Source organism: Meleagris gallopavo, chromosome 3 (assembly GCF_000146605.3).
Source record: "Meleagris gallopavo isolate NT-WF06-2002-E0010 breed Aviagen turkey brand Nicholas breeding stock chromosome 3, Turkey_5.1, whole genome shotgun sequence".
Classification (NCBI taxonomy): Eukaryota; Metazoa; Chordata; class Aves; order Galliformes; family Phasianidae; genus Meleagris; species Meleagris gallopavo.
Genome location: NC_015013.2, coordinates 65980806 through 65987884, shown reverse-complemented (window position 1 = coordinate 65987884; position 7079 = coordinate 65980806).

Here is a 7079-nt window from a genome sequence, read left to right as displayed (position 1 = left end):
CTTCTTGTAAAGATAAGAGCTGTTCAAGATTCATAAAGAGGAACAGGTGATTTCATTTTATCTTCCTTAGTGTCAGTTGTGTACCAGTAACCACAGAACAAAGGGTCTGCAGAGCCTGGAATGTCAAAATGTATTTACATTTCTTGCTTTGTGCTTTGGCATAGGATTCATTGTCTCCCTGGGGTTAAAAGGGACCACTGTTGCTTCTTGGTAACATTGTTCTGCATCTAAGTAAGTCCACTCATAGTAACACAAGTTGCAGCACCTCGTTTTCTGATATTCTTAGCTCACACTATGATCTGAACACGTCTTTCCACTGCTAACCCTCACAGACAGTGTTGCAGGAACAAGGGATTTACATATGTTATTGATTCAAAACAGTGACCCCAAGATCCTTCTGCCTGGCATTGATCACAAGTCCTGTTCTCTGCACACAGGCATGCCTCTGATGAAGTAGCACAGCTTCTCTTCTTAAAACCTCAAACAATGGCAAGTTTACTGATGCCCCCACACTCTGCCCTGGTGATCAGTTTACCTTATCCCCTCAGAAATGTATCCCATCTATGTACTGCTGGAGGGTCTCACATCAGTAGCAAGAAATGAGCTTGCTCTGCAGAACTGAGGAGCTCTATGCTACAACACCTTTTGCAGCTGTGAGTCTCACCACCCACTCATCAGACTGCCTTTTTCAACCATCTCTTTAGTAAGGCACATTACTCAGGTTCCTGAAATAATCACCCTCAGGCCTTATTTTCCATTTTTGTGGTCCTCCTTTGAACTTAAGCCAGCCCGTGCCTTCCCGAAACATTACAATCTTGGTAATAAATATATCTGATAAGAGTTCCTGGAGTATTACCATCAGTGGGCCGGCAAATGGCCACAAGTGTTGGAGAACATAACGTGAAGGAAATACATAACAGACTGTGGAGGTGCGTTAAGGGCAGCTGGCCCTGTGGGCAGCACAGCTGGGCACAGCTGACACAACCTGACTCATGGGGCTGGGCGCCCACCTCAGAGACCTCAAAGGGAGGGAAGGGGCAGGTTTTGGTAATTCAAGTCTCCTACAGTCTACGTGAGGGAACAAAGTAGTGGAGTTCCATTTTTGCTTAATTTGGGGTATTGGTGTTCCTTCTTCCTAAGCTTTAGGAGAGAAATATTCATTTTGTATAAGTTAGCATTAAATTTACAGTGGTACTGCCCATCTTAGTAGATGGTGAGAAGTATAACGCTAGCTCACAACATCACCAAGTCTTTGTGGATGGGTTGTGGATAGGTTTACAGGGCTGTAACTAGAATGCATAGAGCCCTGAGGTAACATCTACGCAAGTATATTTTTAAGTGCTGTGGTGATGTGTCTGACCCTCACAGAGGGAGACATGCAGTGGGTAATTTCTGATGCCACTCCCATGAGGTCTGGTGTGAGCAACACAAAGCAGAAGGGCTCTCACAGGCTGCCCCAGCAGCTCAGGCTGCCTGGGCTGTCACAGCCTCACAGCAGCCTCCTACTGCCAGGAGCCCAGAGCTGTGGTGTGCAAGGAAATCCCTCCAGCTTGATCTCTTAGGATAAAACGGACTCTGATTCCCTGACTGCGGCATACTCTATCCTAAAGGGAGAGAAGTGAGCCACGAGATAGACTGAGCTCTGTCTGGCGTTTTGATGTTTTCTCTTCTGATCTTAAGGTGTGATCTGGAGCCTGTGTGGTGTGTGTTTCATCAGGAATCGAATTTCAGTAACAGATGCAGGGGCTTCTTCATAGCCTAGAGACTCAAGGCTGTGTTCAGTTTGTTCACGTTCTTTTTTTTTTCTCAGACACCCATTGCATATATGTAATCAAGAATTTCAGGCGCACAAAAATATTGTTTTTCCAGCATCTTGTTGGTGAAATGTACCTTAACCACTCAGAAAACTGCATGGCTCTGATGGGAAGTGAATGGCACACTGTGTGAAGGGGATATAAGCAAGCGGGGTGCAATTATCCAAAGTGCAAGCTGACAAGAGGATAAAGGTGTGCTACCTCTCAATTACTCCAGGTTACTTCTTAGGGAAGGTGAGAGAGTGCTGGCACCTACAATCCCCAAACTGTGGAAGGAGATTCTGCAGTTCACCCAAAGACTTCCAATGCTGTGACAGCATGCAGCTATGAAGAATGGGGAGAAGGATGCATGTGTACTTCAGAGAAAACGCTTGGTTACCACAGCTCTTCATCCAGACAGATGGGAAGAGTTACTAGATACTCATTGTAGAGGTCAGAACTGCAGGCGTCACTGGGAAATTCAATGCAGCTGTCCGAAGGCATAGACAAAGACAGTAATATTAAAGAAGAGGTACCTCTCACTGCGGTGTAGTCAGCAGTTAGATAAAAATACGGAGTTCGTACATTGTGAAAGCAGCAGTATTGAAGATTTTTGTTTCAATTCCACACTAACACTTCCCTGCCATATGGTCTATTTCAAACCAAACTGGCTTCTTGGAACTTCTGAATATGGTCCATCAACTTCGTCTCCTCTTCTGAGACTTCAGTTTTATTCTGAGTGCAGAACTTGTGGCTCTGCTGATTTCCTTCTTGCACAACAGAACAGTTCTTCTGCTTGTAAGGCAGATAGCAAGAACTTGCTTGGTGGAGGTGAACGCCAAGTTGGAAGTGACACTTCTGTCAAGGAAAATTATGGTAAGGATTTGTCCAGTCTAGTATACTCCTGTTTAGTAAACATTTGATTACTTTCTTTCCTGATCAAAACTTGGAAGAGTTGGGTCTGAGTAGCCATAATCTACATTAAGGTCCTTAAGTGATAGGCTGATTGTCAAATATATTGAGCTTTACAGTTGCTTCAAAATTTAGAGCAAAACTCTTTTTATAGGAAAACAGAACTATTAAGAAGTTCATTTCTCTAGGAAAAAAAAAGAAAGCACATAAGATTTAATTAGTGAACGAATCATCTTAATTTAAACATGGTTTGCTGGAATACATTGGAAGAAACTAGGATGGGCTTGGTAGTAACCTGTGTATGCCTAAGCCTCCCTCCTGGCTGGGAGCTCTGCCTTTGTAGGAAGACCTCCTGGATGCAGAGGCTGCACCTTGCACTGGATGAGAAATGTGGCACTGACATTTTATATCAACTTGTTTCTGATTTGAAAACAGACATCTTCTTTGATATGCTCCTGTTAAAACACAACTCAATTTGGTGAATAAAATCTACATGAAAAGCAAAGCATGCTGTTAGGAGGAATAACTAACCCTAAGTGATCATCCAGGCTAACAGGAGTTGGATTATACGCCCAAGGCACCTATCTTGCTTGTTGAGCTAGCTGAGTTATTACTGAGAATGCTTTCATTCAATTATTTGTACCATCTGTATGAGTGTAATTCACATCTTTGTGCAACTCCCTGCTTGCTTTAAGCTTGCTTTAGGAAGGAACAACAGGAACACCCTCTTGCAGATCCTGCTTTTTGAAAGGCTGGTGCTTCTTGGTCTGCTGTAAAGATAAACTTCAGAGTCATTTTAGTGCCTTTCAATAGCTGGAGCTTTTAACAAAAAATGAGATAGGAAACTGAAGAATGGGTTAGTAGGGACAGCAGTCACAGGATAAGAATAGACAAAATATGAGACAGTCTGTGCTTATATACAGCGAGCTGTTCTTAGATGCAATGGAGATATTTTATCTCAAGCTGGCAATGATTTCTGCCTCTTTGATCTGCCAATGTACAGCTGAAGGAAATGTAACAAGAGAGGCTTCAAAACTGGAAGCATTTGAATGCAGTATTTTCTGAAGTAGCTTAAAGTTATCTGAGACGTACGATCAGATGGTCTGTAGCAGGAAAGAAAAAAGGGCTAGATAGCAGTGGACACCTAATGAGCATTTTTGTTGAGTAAAAGGAAGGAGCAGAGGAACTGAAATCAATGAGGATATTGGTAAATATCAGTAAGGATGAATGTGGGCAAAGCCTTGAAAGTTAAGATCCCAGTGGAAAAAAAAATAATGGGAAAATGAAATGATTGGTTTCAACTGCAACATAGACTAGCAAGTGAGAAACCAGAAGTTCTTAAAGATTTGGCTGAGAAACTATATAAAGAAATGCCACAGAATGTAGCACCACAAAACAGACACAAAAATGTAGCCATCCTCTACAGCCATCGGCCGTTCTCAATAGTTTGTCTCAACTGTGTTTATGTCCCGTCCGCTTCTGCTCCCCTTGCATGTCCCAAGAGTTCACAAAAGCAGCTGGACACGTTCAGCCCACCAGTCTTCATAGTGGCACAGGAGAGGTTTCTAGTTTCTAAAATGTGCGTTCTCCACTGGGCTGGCAGTTTGAGTACGTAAAGATAAAGGAGCGCTTTGTCTAGGACAAAAGATACCAAATCAGGCCCAAAAGGCAAGGAGCATGCAAATATAAAAGACAAACGAAGGACAAGTTCTATCACTTCGTTTCTTTCCAGTGACTAATATACCAATTTCAGCACATAAAATACAAGTTGCAGCAAGTACCTCAGGAACTGAGAAAAAAAGGGGAAACAAGGGTGTTTTCTTTCAGAAGTGGTTTTCATGTGAAATTCCAAAGTTGAAGTGCATTTTTAGCTACTTACTAGTTTTCAATTTGCTATATAAAAATCCACTTGAATGTTCTGTAATATTTCATTTAAGTTCAAATACAGATTTTATGCAGATTTCATAAATGGAACTGTGTGGGGAAATTTCACCACTTTTCTGTATTCCACAGTTCACAGAATCATAGAATCATAGAAAGGCCACAAAGATCATCTAGTTTCACCTCCCCTGCTATGTGCAGGGTCGCCAACCACCAGAGACCAGGCTGCCCAGAGCCACATCCAGCCTGGCCTTGAATGCCTCCAGGGATGGGGCATCCACAACCTCCTTGGGCAGCCTGTTCCAGTGTGTCACCACCCTCTGTGTGAAAAACTTCATCTAATATCTAATCTAAACCTCCCCCATCTCAGTTTAAAACCATTCCCCCTTGAGGAATGGTTCTGAGGAAATACTGAAGTAAAAAGGGCATATACAATTTTGTGGCTATAGACTTGTATAGGTCAGAAAGTTTTGACATTTACAACACAGTCTTTCACTCAAGAAAAACGCAAAAGCAGTGACAGCTGATTGCAGGAGCACTGGGATTTAGTTGGGTCAAGCCAGGATGCACTTCCTGTAAGATAAAGAATAGGATCATCAAACATTTCAAAAGCGTTTGTGCTTCTCCAAACCGATAAAGAAAATAGAGAGCAATTTACAAACACTGAAGTAATTTCAAACCGCTCGCTGAAGGACACAGTTCTCACTGCAGTGCTGTGCAGCTATGGGGGCTGGGAGCACACACTGGGAACGCTGCTGGTTGAAGGTGTGCTTTCCCAAAGTCACTTAGCTCTTCTCTTCCTTGTGACCCCACAATGTCTGTACTTCTAATTACTGCATTTAAACACTACTGAAAACTGAATACTTAAATCCCAGAGGCACTACTGGAAATTTCAAACTCAAAGAACAAATCGAGTACATGAATTCAGTGCACCACCAGAACAAGCATGGGTGAGCACATCCTGATTCCACACACATCCCACCTCATGCTGGAAATAGCTCTCTTTGTATATCACATGCAGACAGTCTTCTCTTTAACCTGCTCTTCTACGGTGTTTTAGAGCACAAAACTACTGATAAAGCTTCAGGCCAGCAAGTTACTCCATTGAAAGTCTTCGTGACTTAGGCTCCCCAACAGGAGAGGAGCAACCTGAGGGACTTCAAAGCAGAGCTGCTTTAGAAGTGAGGACTTGTGTTTGATGTCTCGTTTTTGAGGAAGGCAGTTTTAAGGTACACATAGGTCCCCTTGTTCTGTTTCCAAGATAATTGGACTTCACTTTCCTCAGGTGTGGCAACCTGTGAATCAGAATGAAAAGTGTCTGTAATTAACTGCACAGGCAGCTTTCTTGCCAGAACAAACATCATCCAAACTTAACCACAATCTTTACCCTGTGAATCTCTCAGTAATTACTTTTAGTCTTAACTGATGTGCTAACTCAGGATGAAGTACTGCCTGTCATCTCCTTGATGCTCCTCTCAGGTTGCTTAATACAAGGGCAGCAGTAGGTGAGGCCTCTATTTTCTTCTAGTCATTTTTCCATCCCAATTTCTACTCTTATTATCACAAATCCTTAGCCTTTGGCACTGCAGGAACACATTTTGCTCCTATTAAATGCCTGTGATAAGTGGAAACTTTGCAAATAACCTAAAAAGATGACCACAGACATTATTTAAGGAGAACTCAGAATGTCAGGGATTTGAGGAGGGAGGGGAAGGAAAGCTGGAATATGCTTTGTTTTTTACAGCTGCTATAACCCCAAATTTAGTGTTCACATAGCTGAAGTGGCATGCTGATGGAGACAGGTTCCTGACATCTTCATGCTCCTTCAAACTGATTTTGGCCCTCACAGAGAAACCCTAGCAGGCTTAGCAGTAGTGTCTGTGGTGTTAACACATTCAGCTGACAAGATATTCACTGTCAAAGGTTACAGGCTTCTTGCAGGAGAAGAAAATACAAATTGTATCCCCCTACTTTCTCCCTTCCACCCTTTCCTTTGTCGTTCATATGTCAGATCTTAGGTGTACATTTTTCTGACTAAAGGAAGACTGTTCAGATATATAATGAAACATAAGTCAGGACTGCGCTATGTTACTTAAATCACTACTCATTCTATAAGGAAGTCAGGCATGCAGGCCCATGTACCCTACATGTTCCATTGATAAGAGATTCTCCAAATAGAGTCTGTGCAGGACCAGGGCCATTACACAGGAAGCTGCAGGAGAGATAACTACTTTATGAAGCTGAGATTTGTGGCACTGCTTCATACTAGTTATCTGATTAGCAAAATAGGTCTACCTTAAACATCAACATGGTAAACTTACGGTCCTTAAACTTCATAAAGAAGTCTACAGTGTAATCCAAGATCTATTACTGATCCCGCTTCATCTTACCATTTGCTCCCCCACCTTCCATTTGAAAATGAGCAAATATCTTCTTTCAATTTCAGTTATGTTTGTTTACTAACTACCGAACAGGTTCAGTGCCTGTCCAGTG